The sequence below is a fragment of the Suricata suricatta genome, chromosome 11, assembly GCF_006229205.1.
Source record: "Suricata suricatta isolate VVHF042 chromosome 11, meerkat_22Aug2017_6uvM2_HiC, whole genome shotgun sequence".
NCBI lineage: Eukaryota > Metazoa > Chordata > Mammalia > Carnivora > Herpestidae > Suricata > Suricata suricatta.
This window is the reverse complement of record NC_043710.1, coordinates 83,066,768-83,080,505: the sequence shown is the minus strand read 5'-3', so window position 1 is coordinate 83,080,505 and position 13,738 is coordinate 83,066,768. Positions and strand designations below refer to the sequence as shown.

Sequence of the window (13,738 nt, the reverse complement as noted above, 5' to 3'; positions counted from 1 at the left end):
CTCCTGGGAGATCTTGAGTCAGAAGCACTCAACTAGGTCTCTTTTTGATTTCTGACCCACAGAAACCATAGAACAATAAATGCTTGTGGTATTAATTTGTTGAGGATTAAGGCAGTTATTGCATAGCAATATATTACTAAAACAGGTAATTATATTTATGAGAATATTGAGCCCATATCCAGGAGGATGGTGAGGAGAAAAGTAAGTAGAATCATAATGCCCATCAATATCTAGATAGACAAATGAGAGCAGGAGGATAAAAGAGGAGGAAGAGAAGGCAGGAAGGTGAAGAAGATGTAGAGCAAGAAGAAGAAAAAGGAGAAGGAGATGAAAAAAATGGAGAAGGAAAGGGAGGAAAGAAGGAGGAAAAGAAGGGGAAGAAGGGGAAAGGGGGGAGAAAGAGAAGGAATGAAAAATAAGGAAAAAAGAAAGAAAAGAGAAAGAGGAAAGGAAGGAAGGAAGAGAGGAAGAGAGGAAAAGGAGAAAAGGAGCCAATATGGGGAACAGAACAAACAGGGTAAAATGAGAAAACCAGGGAAATTCTCATTATACAAAACCAGAGAATGCATTTTATGGAAAAAGGGCAATGGTATTAAATGCTGCAGATAGTTCAAGCACTATAAGGTTTGAAGTGTCCTATATTGCTGGCAATTGGGATATGGTCATGGGTGATCTTACTAAGAGTAGTTTCAGTAGAGTAAGGGGACAAAAACCAGGTGGGAGTGGACTGATGAATATTTGGTTTGTGAGAGGTGGGGAGAGAGAGAGATAATAGACCATACTTTTTGTGCTTCTGTTGGTTGGTTGGTTGGTTGGTTGGTTGTTTTTACTGCGTTTTGAGACTAATTACTGAGGAAGGAGAAGGATTGGTTCATAAAGGAATACACAATATAAGATGACAAGTATTCATTATGGAAGTACCTGAATCTGTTTATGATTACAATAGGTAACAGAAGAAGAGAGAAAGTGGAAATTTCAGCATAGGTTAAGGGTGACCAAAGGAAGAAAACCACAGAGAAAATGGGAGAAGGTAGAGTCAAGTACACAGGTGGAGGCATTTGGCCTACATAGAACTGTAGCTCATCAGTTAAAACTGGAGAAAAGATGTAAGGGAAGACTAAATTGGCATAAATATGCTTCTGGAAAGGAGGATGAGAAATTGTGGGAAATTATACTTGACCTTGATTTACTTATCAAAGGAGGAAGGATGGATAACAAGACAGTGCTTCTCAAACTATATTCATCCCTAATGAGAAATAAGAGTTAATACACATCGCTAGCAATCTGGAGTCATAGCACAGAGTGGTCAGAAGCAAGCTCAAAAATTAAAATTATTAATACTTACTATCATGTTTTAGCCATGTCTTAATTATAAGATGTTTTGAATTTGCTATAATATTTAGCTTTCTTCCAAAATTATTCAAATAAATGTATGTTTCTGAAGGCAGCATTATATCTCTCTTGCAGAATGTTTATCTTGAGACGTTGGCTTGTACCCCTAAGGGTATTTATAGAGCAGTTTGAAAGTCCCAGCATTAAACCATTAGCACCCACTGACACATTAGCTCAATCAGATTTTGAGATTCATTCAGCTCTCAATGGTCACCATGGGAAACACAGAGATTCATCCAAGTCAATGAATGAGAAAAATAAAATTTAGACGTAGATGGGGAGATAAGTTAAGAAAGCAGAGGGAATAATCTTAAGCCTGTGGCGATATTTATAGAATTGGGTAGGTCTCTTTGGTGAACCAGGTGTGTCATTGTGGAGCATCATGGAGGAGCTGATCATTGAGGAAAGGCATGGCATATGGCTATGAGCTCCAAAGTGTGTGAGCAGGATAAGAGATATGATCTGTGGAGAGGTGTGATGGTGTAAGTTACAAAGACACATCTGACTTCCTAACTTTTATGAATGGTGAACCTGGCAGGCAAGGTCACTTAACCAGTCATGCAAGATGAGACTTAAATATACCATCCGACTTTCTTTGCTTTTGTGGAACAACATATAAATTATGAGTCCAAATATTTTTTTCTTCTGTTTCAGGGGTTGGCAAACTAAGACCCCAGTGGTCAAATTCAGCCTATCATTTATTTTAGGGAAAAAAAGTTTCATGGGAATATAGCTAGGCTTATTAGTTGACATATTGTCCATGGCTGTTTTCGCCTATAATGACAGATTTGAGTAATCGTGACAATGACTTTATGGTCCACTAAGCCTAAAATATTTACTATCTATTTATAGAAAAATGCCACAATTTTAAATTGACCTATCTTATAAGACAAAACTTAATGAGTTTGCAGATTACTCCTGCTTATTTTCAACAATAATTCTGAGGTTTCTAATATCAGTTTTAGACTCTTCAAGCCTCATGAAGGAAGGGCTATTTTACACATAAAAGATTTCTTGGGGCACTTGGCTGGCTCATTCAGTTGAATGTCTGACTTTGGTTTAGATCATGATCTCGTAGTTCGTGAGTTTAAGCTCTGCATCGGGCTTGCTGCTGTCAGCACAGAGCCTGCTTCAGATCCTTTGCCCCCTCCACTCTCTGTCCCTCCCCAACTTGCACTCTCCCAAAACTAAGTAAATATTAAAAAAAAAAGAGATTTCTAAACCTTTATCTGATTCCCCCCCTCCAGTTTGGTAGTATAAGCCCATTAGAATTTTCTCTACTTAAATGCAGTTTTTAAAAAATCTTTATTTATTTATCTGAGTGAAATAGAGAGCAGGGGAGGGGCAGAGAGAGAGAAGAAGATTGAGAATACCAAAGAGGCTCCATGCTGTCAGCACAGAGCCTGACTCAGGGCTCAATCCCATGAAACATGAGATCATGACCTGAGCTGAAATAAAGAGTCAGATGCTTAACTGACTAAGCCATCCAGTCACCGCATTACAGTTTTTACTCCAACAGAAGTTTGTAAGTTTTGGTCAGCCTTATAACTGTTTCCCAAATTCTCTCTGCAGGTTTCTACTGAGAACTAGCCTTTGCATTGTCCCCGTTCACCCTTCTCAACCATTTTCCTCCTTTCAAATTTTACTTTTTCTCCCTTTTAGGACTTCCAAGAAAGCATCCTCAGATTACTGGACTCAAATTTTGCTCTTTCTCTCTTCTTTGATCCCCATAGAGAAGGGAACTCTGCTAGGAAGCAAATATTTTTAAAAAAACATTATTCATGTAAAATGGTTTACTCCACCCATTACATTACATACAGGCATGCATTCATTCACCTTCCTCTCCTTCACTGTGGAAATCCAAAACCTCTAGATCCAATTGAAGGAAGTGCTTTACAGCCTCTCCTGTAGCACTGGACCTCCAGTGTCTACCTAGAGCCTTCCTTAAGTTATAAATACTTCTCTGATTCAGGGTTTTGGGTGACATCAACTCTAAGTACATGTATATATGGCCAGTGCTGACTACATAGGATTTGCTGTGGTTAAGGCAATTTGTAAGATCTGGATGACTAACTTACAATGCTTAGCACACTTTGGGGCTTTCATCTTTACTGTTATCCAGAGATATGTGTTTCCCAAGAAATGTGTTGTAATTTGAATAGGCCTCAGTTGTTACAGGGACCTAAGCTGAAAGTTGGCTGGGAAACATCACAGCACACAGCCTTATTGTTTTTAAAAGCATGTGGCAAATACAGATTTAATTATGGCTAACTTTAAAAACCACTGAAGTATAATTCAATGCATAGAGTCATCAGCTTGAATACAGATATTAGTGTTTTGGTTTTAGAAAATCAATTTATTTATAGCAAAAACTTAGAAGGTGACATGGATTATCTGGACACTGTCCATTTGAGGGTTAGGGCAGGTCCCCAACACCTGCAGTTTCTCATGCAATCTAAGCCATGAAGGTAGAAGTTAGGGGAAGGCATAATTTGTAGGGTTCTATGGATGTACAATGCTCTCAGGTGCCTTCTTACAACTTAACACAGAGCAATTCATTTAAACCCTGTCTACTCCCAGAGCAGTTCTTTCATTGAGCTAGATTAGGATATCAAGACATGGAGGAAGGGATGACTGTGACATTTAGAGAGCACATGCATGGGAGAAACTGTCCCAGACTCTTAACATATGTTACATATGCCTACCATCCTTTGAGAACCTACTACATGGTGGTATAATACTGGGCTCTTTGCATCTATTAGCTATGTGGCAGGAGGGTGAGTAGTATTGACCAGAATTACAGCTGCACTGCTCCTGACAGGAAAAGCTGTCCTAGTGGGAACTACAGATTTCTTCCAGAGATTATTATGCATGGCCATAAGCTTCCAGTGGCAGGACTGTGAGCTTTGTTTGATAGGAGATGAGGGCACAGATTTAATAGTGGAGAAAGCATTTGAGGGCTAGTAGGTGCTATGAGTGTGAAACGTCTGAGGGAAAGTAATATGTGGTGAGGATTTTAAAGGACATTTCACTGTCTGATACATGCTGCAAGCTCTCTGCCTTCCCCTTTAATTATGCCTCGTTTTCTCTGAGATCCTGAAATAGCCTTTTGCACCTGGCTGCGAGGTAATCCAGTTTTTTATAGGTTGTATGTTGGTGCTTTTCTTGAGCACCTACTATCTACCAAGCACTGTCTTAAATACTTCATATACATTTTCTCATTTATTCTTCGAAATAGTTCTTAGAAGTGGATACTACTGCTAAACACAGGCTTGGACGGACATTGTCCAAAATCAAGGTGATAGTAACAGGCAAAGGTTGGTTTCCAATCAGGTCAGTTCCACTTCTGACCTTCACATCTGTTTAGGGCATGCTGTGAAACTGACAGGAGTCTGTAACCACGTCTGAATGGGCTGAGGGTGGAGAAGATGATGGAAAGGAAAGGCATTTAACTACTAGCCTAACTAAAAATAATACCAGGAAGGAAGAGTGGTAACAGGATATAAATATGAATGTGTAATGCACATCAAAGCCCAAAATAATTATTTTTGCTTTAAATATGCTGCCATTTTATATGATCCATGCCAAAGCTCCCCTCTCCTTAACATGGATTGCTGAGTTATTTGTGACTGCAGGTGGATGCATATTCTCATTTTTGTGATAATTTTCATGAATTGTGAATATGTGAATATCACAGCTTGGTGTGGGCATGACCAAAGAGGTCTGATTATATACCTCCTAACTGGCTTCTTAGACCCCTAAAGGTGAAATCTGGGGGTAGTTTCTTCTTTTTTTGTTTTTTCCTGGGTCAGTGCTTCAGTTTGTCATTTTATCTTTTCAGAGTTCATGTGCTTACCATTAAATTAAAGGACATCTCTTTCCTTTACTTCCCATGTTGCCCTGGCAGATTTTGGTTCTCTTCAGAGGCTCCCAGATCCCTACTTCAATTTCAATTAGAGCGCTCCCTGTGGTTGTGAAGGCTGCACTGAAGAATCAATTCCTAATCCCCACATTAGCACCAATGCATCTCTTTCTTAAGTGTTGCCATTGACTGCTCTTGGGGGAGGGAGGGAGGGAGAATTGAGCAATCTTTCAGAGGAATAAATATGGTTTGTTTGTATTTGTATTTGCTTCTATGTTGAATTCTGATTGCATCCTGCACCTTGACACCACAATTATTATTAATTTCCCCTGTCTGCTCTTCGATTCTTGCTGCCACAAAGACGAGATGATGGATAATGTTAGATGTGGTAATTGGATGAGCTGGGGGAAGTGAGAGGAAGGGAAAGACAGATGTTTCGTTATGAGATTTTGAGTCCCAGTTTGGGCCTCCAGAGCAGAGGCCTGAAATGAAGCTGCATTTGGGAAATGAGGATGAGGAGGGAGCCTAACCTGCTACTGCTGTGTCTGTGCTTCACTTATTCTCCTTGAACTTTTGTGTCTCAGGAAGTTAGATTTTACACCCATTTATGGTAAATGCTATAAAACAAATAAGAGAGAAGGTAGCAAAGTGGACCATGCTGATTCTCAGACTGTTGCATCCCACTTTGGACCATGTTCTGGTGGCTGGTGAACTCAAGTCACTCTTGCTTGTAGTATCTCCTGACTTGAGATTACAGAGGCGGATTTGGCAGTTCTTGTAAGGGTCAAATCTTAGAGCTTAAGAGGCTAGTCTCTGATGAGGAAGCAGCTTGAGGTGGCGGGGAGGGACTGCTTTGACTTTTCCCCTGTTCATGCTGTCTTTATGTCATTTGAGCCCTGAATGAGGAGCCCGGTGATGGAACGGTCAGTCACCACTGTATCACTTTCTTCTCAGTCTATTCCAGACAGTCTAATCTACCCTCTGAGAACTCTCGTACCTACCTGAGCTCATGCTCACCTGGCTTGCTGTCTCTGCCTCACAAACACCAGCTTCCGGTGTGAAGAGGGACAGCAGGGGAAAGCCATGTCACTAGAATATACACTTGTGTGTGTGTAGTGTAGTCCTTCCTGTGCCTCCAGGCATTATATTTCCCTGTGTGAGGTTGTAGAATCTGAAAGCCAAGGAAGCAAGGTGGATTCAGCCCTCTCTGGGGAACATGAAGACCTTCCAGGCACTGACAAGAGCCCTCGCTCACAAGGAAGCCAGCAGAAGCAGCCACACTTGCAGCTTTGTCTTTGCTGTGTAGTTCTATCTGTTGTACAAGCCACGTGGAAGAAATAGCAGTGCCTTGAGCCAGAGAAGCCCTTCCCTTGTTCCCATGTGTGCTTTTCAACACCACCACACAGTTTTCCAATTCTCAGCAGACACTGACTGGGGCCCTACAATTTAACTTGATTCTGATGCCACCTCCCCAGAGAGAGCATCAGATCCCACAGGTGAAAGGCTCAATCCGACAAGGCTGCCCCAACTTCATACACCAAACCTAAGTCCAGGCTTTACCTATGTTTCTCACTGACTGCCATAAGTTGGTGGTTCCTGTGACCTCCTCCTCAGGTTCAATCAATTTGCTAGAGTAGCTCATAGAACGTAGAGAAATATTTACTTGCAATTAACAGTTTATTACACAGGATGTTGTAAAGGATACAGATGAGTAGCCAGACACAGAGGTACATAAAGAAGGTCCAGAAGGATCCCAAGTGCAGGAATTTCTGTCTTTGAGAAACTGGCATGTGCCATCCTCCTGGCAGGTGGATGCATTCATCAACTCAGAGCTTATCAAAGTTTTCAAGTTTTTATAAAGCTTAATTGGCAGCCCTTCCCCAGAAGTCAGTGGGTGGGGCTGAAAGTTCCAGCCTTCTTGCTAGTTCTTGCTGTTCTTGCTAGTGACCAACCTTATGCTGAGGTTATCTGGAGGTCCCATCCTAAGTCACATTAGCATATGAGCACCCCCATAGCCCTCAAATGGGAGCTTCTTATGAATGACACTCCTTTTACTCAGGAAATTCCTGGGGTTTGAGGAGCTCTGTGCCTGGAACTGAGACAAAGATCAAATGTATTTCTTATCACATCTATCCTTGAGAAGGCCCTCCATTCAGGTCTGAAGTTTCCTGCTGTGCCCCCAGCCAACAGCCCTCTGATGTTAGTTACCCCAAATCTTATGAAAAAAGCCACTACATGATAATGCCTTTGACCTAGGCTGAACTGGAACATAACAGAACTGGATACCAAATGGCCAGTTATTTTGGGGAGTCTTCCCAGGGGCCTCTCTACTCAGCCCCTGCTTCTGCTTGAAAAGCTCTTGTTCCTTTTCCAAGAACCCTCCAGGGGATAGGAGCAGGACCTAAAATACACAAATACAGAAAGAAGAGAGACAGAGAATCAGAGTGAACAGGAAGTATTTGGCAAACAAAGGACTGCACTAGGCGATCTCAGGGAAGGGAAGGAGGGAGAGTCTTGGGGGCTCTGAGCTATAAGTCGGTGCAGTCAGATTAGGTGCTTACATTTATTTTTTTCTCATCAGCACAGACACTGTTGTTGGTAATGGAGCTGCTGTGCAGTAACTCAGGCATGAGATTAGTAACAGAGGAAGGATAGCCCAGGAGCTGCTGTTTGCTGGGCAAGCATGGGTGAGAGGAGCCTGGGGGAGCCTCCCTAGTGGGTTCCAGTGGGCAGAGACTGGGACCTGCATTTCTCGTTTATAGACAGGGAAGGGGCCTTAGAGATAATTAGAGTCCAGCTTCCTCATTTTGCAAAGGTAAGCAGAAGTCCAGGTTAATGAAGGACTTGCCTAAGATTACACAGCAAACTGGTGGCAGAGCCTGGGTCAATATTTGGGGGCAGTAAATATTCCTTTACAGCATCTCTTTCCTCTCTGTAGCCTTTCCTGTAGGGGGTTAGCATTGCAGGAAAGAGAAAACATGTGGTGGATGCACAGCCAGATGGCAGCTTCAGCATCACCCGAATCTTCATCTCCTTCATCTCTTCCAATCTCACTCTCTCTCCTCTCCTAATTAAGTTGCACTTTTGCTCTGTCCTTGTGGTAATTTCCATGAGCTGGCCCTTCAGGGGAGCATCTATACGTGTGTGTGTGTGTGTGTGTGCGCGCACAGAATCAGCAGGAGCCCAGGTATTTTGGCCAATCATGTACCTCTGGGAGGGAGAGCAAAGTCCTTGGAATCCCAGCATATCTCACGTATATGACCTGAGTGTGGGAAAGCTTGTCCCAACAAACAGGGTTCCACCATCAACTTACCCTGGTTGCCAGATGGATGAGTCAAGGCAAGATGGCTCCTGCCTACTCACTGTACCCATTCAGTTCCATGCACTTCCTTTGTGTTTACTCAAACTAGCACTGGGTTTGGAGACCTGCAATCCCAGAAATCCAGGCATGCATAGTTAGCGTATCATATCATCACTTCTTGAGAGAGTCACTATTCCAGGGCCACAGCTGGAAATCTGAACATCTTTTCTCTCCTTTCTTATAGACCTCAAAGTAAGTGCTCTGTTTAAAGTTTCCACAACTTATGTGGTCCCTCGAAAAACCTTCTCAAAGGCTAAATTGCCATGTGGATCAGTCTTCCCAAGTGCCACCTCCCCCACCACCTTTCTGTCTTTGCTAACTCCTCTCTTAGTCCTCAGCTTGCTTTCTGTCCATCCAGTAGCTGGGGAAGAAAACCAAGTTTTTGCATGTTAGGGCAGAAATTCATACTGAGAAGCTCCTGGGCCAGACTTGAAAGTGGTGCATGGCTCCCATGGATTCTGTTGGCCAGAATTCAGTCACAGCAACTGATGCCACTCCTAGCAGCCTCTCACCTCATTCTGGGCCATGCTACCTAGAATGTTCCTCCCTTTTTCATTCAATTAATTCCTACTCTGTCAGATTCCAAGGCGGGTTTTGGTTTTACCTCTAAGAAGCTTCCCCCAAATCTCTAACCTGGGTGGTAGGGCTACCCACATGGCCATGGCACCTTGTACTGGCCTTAGGGCATTTATTACAATGTTGATGCTCCCCAGCCATCTCTCTTAATAGGCCATGACCATCTCAAGTCCTGGGTTGTACTCTTGTTTTTGTTTTTGCTTATTTATTTATTTATTTATTTATTTATTGGTATATTTCAGTGGTTCTTAATAGAAATTATAACTTAGAGTTACTTGGAGATCTTTTAAAGTGTCTGTATTTGGGTCCTACCTGCAGATAATAAATTAGAATCTTTGGGTATTGGGTCCTGATTTTTTTTTAAGCTTAAATATTGAGGCAACCTGGGTGGCCCATTGGTTGAGCATTTCTCTTTGGCTCAGGTCATGATCTCATGGTTCATGGGTTCGAGCCCCACATCGAGCTCTGTGCTGACAGCTCAAAATCTGGAGCCTGCTTCGAATTCTGTGTCTCCCTCTCCTTCTCTCCCTCTTTCCTGTTTGTGCTCTGTTTCTGTCTCTCAAAAATAAATAAATGTTTAAAAAAATTTTTTTTAAGTTCAAATATTTGTTCAGGGTTGAAAACCGTTATAGTAGATGATTCAACAATGTTTGTGAAAAAAATAAACCCTTCTTTCCAGCATTTAGGAATGCAAAGGAGATGGTGCTGTACAACAGAGTCCTTCTGGTATCCAGAAACTCCCTTGGATAGATTAGGATGTGATTTTCATACACAGAAATCAATATGTATTAGTATTTTTTAAAAAAATCATTCAAACATTTTCTGGGTATTATAAATTGAATATAATAAAATCCCTTTCTTCTGTTTATAGAATTAGAGGAAGAAGGTATCTATTAAAGAAAGAAAAATAAATTAACCAATATTTTATTATAAGCATTTATTGAATGTCAACACTATGCCTAATCCCAAGTGGGACTTGGGGAGACATACACAGTATGTGGATGGAAAGCATGGACTTTCAATCTAGGTAGGAAAGGCAAGCAGATGCACAAGACAAGAGCTTTATAGATAGTATTTTCTCTAGATATTTTTAAGGAGTACATTACTTGGTACAGATAATTAGAGAAGAAGACAGCATACCATCAGGTGCTAATTATGCAGTGCAGAAAATAATATATGAGGAGTAAGAGAAGGGGGAAATCATTGTCGGCTGAAGTTTCAGGGAAGACTTTGCTAAGGAGAGAGGCTATGAGTTCAGGCTGGAAGGATGAGCCCATGTAAGACTTTGTGTGGGCAAAGGGAAGCCAAGCCAGGTCAAGGGACTTGTATATCCAGATGCAGAAAACGGCACATGCAGCTAGACATTTTTAGAGAGGTAGGTCTGACTTGGACAAAAGGCATTTTGGGGAAAGAATAGGAGATCCATATGCTTGGGGAGAGTGGACCTGATTATGAAGGGCTCTGATTACGAAGCTAGAGAGGATGGGAAGCATCATTGTTGCATGATCTGGGGACACTGTGGTCACCAGGTGTTAGAAAGCAGATTCTGGCCATAGTGTGCCTAAAGAGGAGTGTGAGGTGTGACAGCAGCACCGAGGCCCATAAGCCTGGATTATCTGAATATGACACCATTGGGCTTCCACCATGGTGGTCATGGAGGGAGGGATGGGTGTGTAGCTTTGGGGCAGTAAAGATCCTGGAGTCTCAGCCTCTCTAGGATGGCTCCCAGCAAAGTTTACAGCATCCATCACAGACCACTTCCACTTACCTGGGCTTTGGTGCTGTTGCCCTATTTCCTTCTCATCCTTTCTTCCCATAGCCAGGGGTAACTTGGGATCCCTGGATTTGGAACTGGGGGAAAGCCTCATTTGGAAGGGATGGGGCAAGCAGCATGGTGGGCTAGATGCTATTTTTTCACTGTTAAAGTCTTCTGAATGTTTGGAGTTTTCTGAGCTTAATGGGCTGAGAAATAGAAACTCATTCAGTTGGCAGCAGCCTGGCCTCCCAGTCTGCTGCTTTCCTGCTGGAACACTGGGACAGCCTCCCTGTCTGCAGGCTCCACTGTCTCCTAGAGATCTTCCATGTCATGGAAGCCTTAGCTTGATCACATTCTTTGCTCTTCTCAGAATACATTGGTGGTCTCAAGGGGACCCTCCCTTGTGTGACTTGAGGGCTTTCCCCTTTCCTGAGCCCAGAACCTGTGCAGAGGGTCACTCATTTCCAGTGGTGTGTTGAATTTAAATGGGTTGGCAGAAAGCTTTTTTAACTAAGTGAAGTATGTGTTCTTGTTTGTAGAAAGGGGTTAGGGGAAGAATAACACTTTGTGTTCAATCGTGTAAAGGTAAGTGATGAGGTAAGAAAATATCTGCTGTGTAGAAGGTGTCCTAATGGAAGCTATTATTACCATGGACTTTCATTTTCATCCCTGTGAAGACACTGAGGCTCATGGGGCCACTTTGCTTTCCCAAGACCTCCTGGCTAGTTACAGTCCTTGGTGTGAGCCTAGCTCCTCTGAGATTCCTGAAAGTCCCATAATCCATGTCTTTTAGTGCAGACAGTGTTTAGAAACAGGCTGAATAGGTCCCTGTGATGCCTTTGGGTGGGATTGTATCATTCAAATGATTTTGATTGCTACTTTATCCAGTGACCCCTCAGGAAAAAAAATACTAACAATAATAATAATCATCTCTGTGGCCAAGATTTCCTGTGGGATTTTGCAATTTTCAATATCCTGGGTGATAAAGCACACAGGACTCTGGTTCTTGTTGCTCTGGGACCAGCTCTCCTAAGACTATATTTACATTATATTTTCATATTTCAATGAGGTGGTCTGTCCTACAAGAAGACATACAATGAGGGAGTAGATGCTTTCTAAAATCTCAGCCTCCTCTCATGCTAAAAATACCCTGTCAGGACTGCTGGTCAGGAGAGAAACGGAGATCATCAGCCCTGGACTCCTGGAGCTCTCTTAGAGGTGCATACAGAAAGCAGATCTAGTTTGGGAAATTGGGAAATCAGAGAGGGTGGAAAAAAGAATTCCTTCTGTAGAAAACCTAACATCTATATCTTCCCAAGCAGTGCTTTCAAGAAAGAAGGCCTTTCATGATTATAGTCAATACCAGTCAATCTGAATTATTTCTCATTTTTAGAAAGCTTGAGGAACAGTAACTCATTACTTGGTTACCTGGTACTAACTATTCCACCACAAATCACACAGCAACTTTTCACAAAGAGTAGAAACTGCTTTTCTCTAGTGGTGGAGAAGGAGAAGAGAGATAAGGAGAGAGAAAAAGACAACTATAAGGAAAAGTGTTGTTTTGTTCAAGAAACAAAACAAGCAAACAAAAGAAAAAGAGCTTATCTGAGAATGACCAACCCTGCAGACACTTTACAGATTCGTCTTTTTGGTGCAATGGTATATTGTATGATGGTCTAAAATATGTACTCTAAAATGAAATGAGGGGCGCCTGGGTGGCTCAGTCGGTTAAGCCTCCGGCTTCGGCTCAGGTCAGATCTCACGTTCGTGGGTTCGAGCCCCGTGTCAGGCTCTGTGCTGACGGCTAGCTCAGAGCCTGGAGCCTGCTTCCAGTTTTGTGTCTCCTTCTCTCCCTGACCCTCCCCCTCTCATGCTCTGTCTCTCCTGTATCAAAAATTAATAAAAAATATTTAAAAAATTTAAAATGAAATGAAATGTCTAATGTGTCATGACTCTATCTGTGGCATTCATATTGAAAGGATAAACTATTTGCCATCTCTAAATGCCCAACATTTGCTCCAAATATCCACATGATGAGGAGAACATGATAATATAACATCCATGTGTTACTCTGGCTCTCAGGGGTACAAGTGTCTTCCTCTGTCAGGGGTCAGGGTGAAGGAGAAGGAGGTTGTGGGGCCTGGAGACCTTATGGAGGGTTCCTCTGTTCTGTACAGATTGGACTAATGGGTCCCACTTGCCAGAGCAGACCAGTCAGTGCACTGCACTGAAAAGACCTCTCCTCTCCTCCTTTCCAACTCTGGGACTTCCTTGGTGGTGTCTCTTCTCCTTCCCTTCTCCCTTCCCATTTCTAAGCATGTATTTATTTTCCTTGACCTAAAAATATTTAAGTTTATTTTTTGAGAGAGAGAGAGAGAGAGAGAGAGAGAGAGCGAGCATGCATAAGTGGGAGAGGGTCAGAGAGAGAGGAAGACACAAAATCTGAAGCAGGCTCCAGGCTTTGAGCTGTCAGCACAAAGCCCAATACAGGGCTCAAACTCACCAACAATGAAATCATGACCTGAGTAGAAGTCAGACACTTAACCAACTGAGCCACCCAGGTGCCCTATTTTCTTTGACTTTTTTTTTTAATATTTTTTTTCTCCATAATATTTTATTGTCAAATTGTTTTCCATACAACACCCAGTGCTCTTCCCCTTAAGTGCCCTCCACCATCACCACCACCTCTTTTCCCCCCTCCCCCTTCCCCCTCAACCCTCAGTTCATTCTCAGCATTCAATAGTCTCTCAAGTTTTGCATCCCTCTCTCTCCCCAACTCTCTCTCCCTCCT

General features: G+C 42.4%; 1 protein-coding gene and 1 long non-coding RNA gene across 4 annotated transcripts in view; one reads left to right on the top strand and one right to left on the bottom strand.

Annotated features, from left to right (window-relative positions):
• Positions 1-13,738, top strand: part of NTM (neurotrimin) — a 938,616-nt gene that overhangs the window by 74,136 nt on the left and 850,742 nt on the right. The gene's annotated exons all lie outside the window — the stretch shown is intronic.
• Positions 7,093-11,200, bottom strand: LOC115306481. The gene is made up of 3 exons (XR_003915341.1): positions 10,960-11,200; positions 8,568-8,680; positions 7,093-7,655 (listed from the first exon to the last, which is right to left on the bottom strand). It is a non-coding gene; the product is annotated as an uncharacterized LOC115306481 (long non-coding RNA).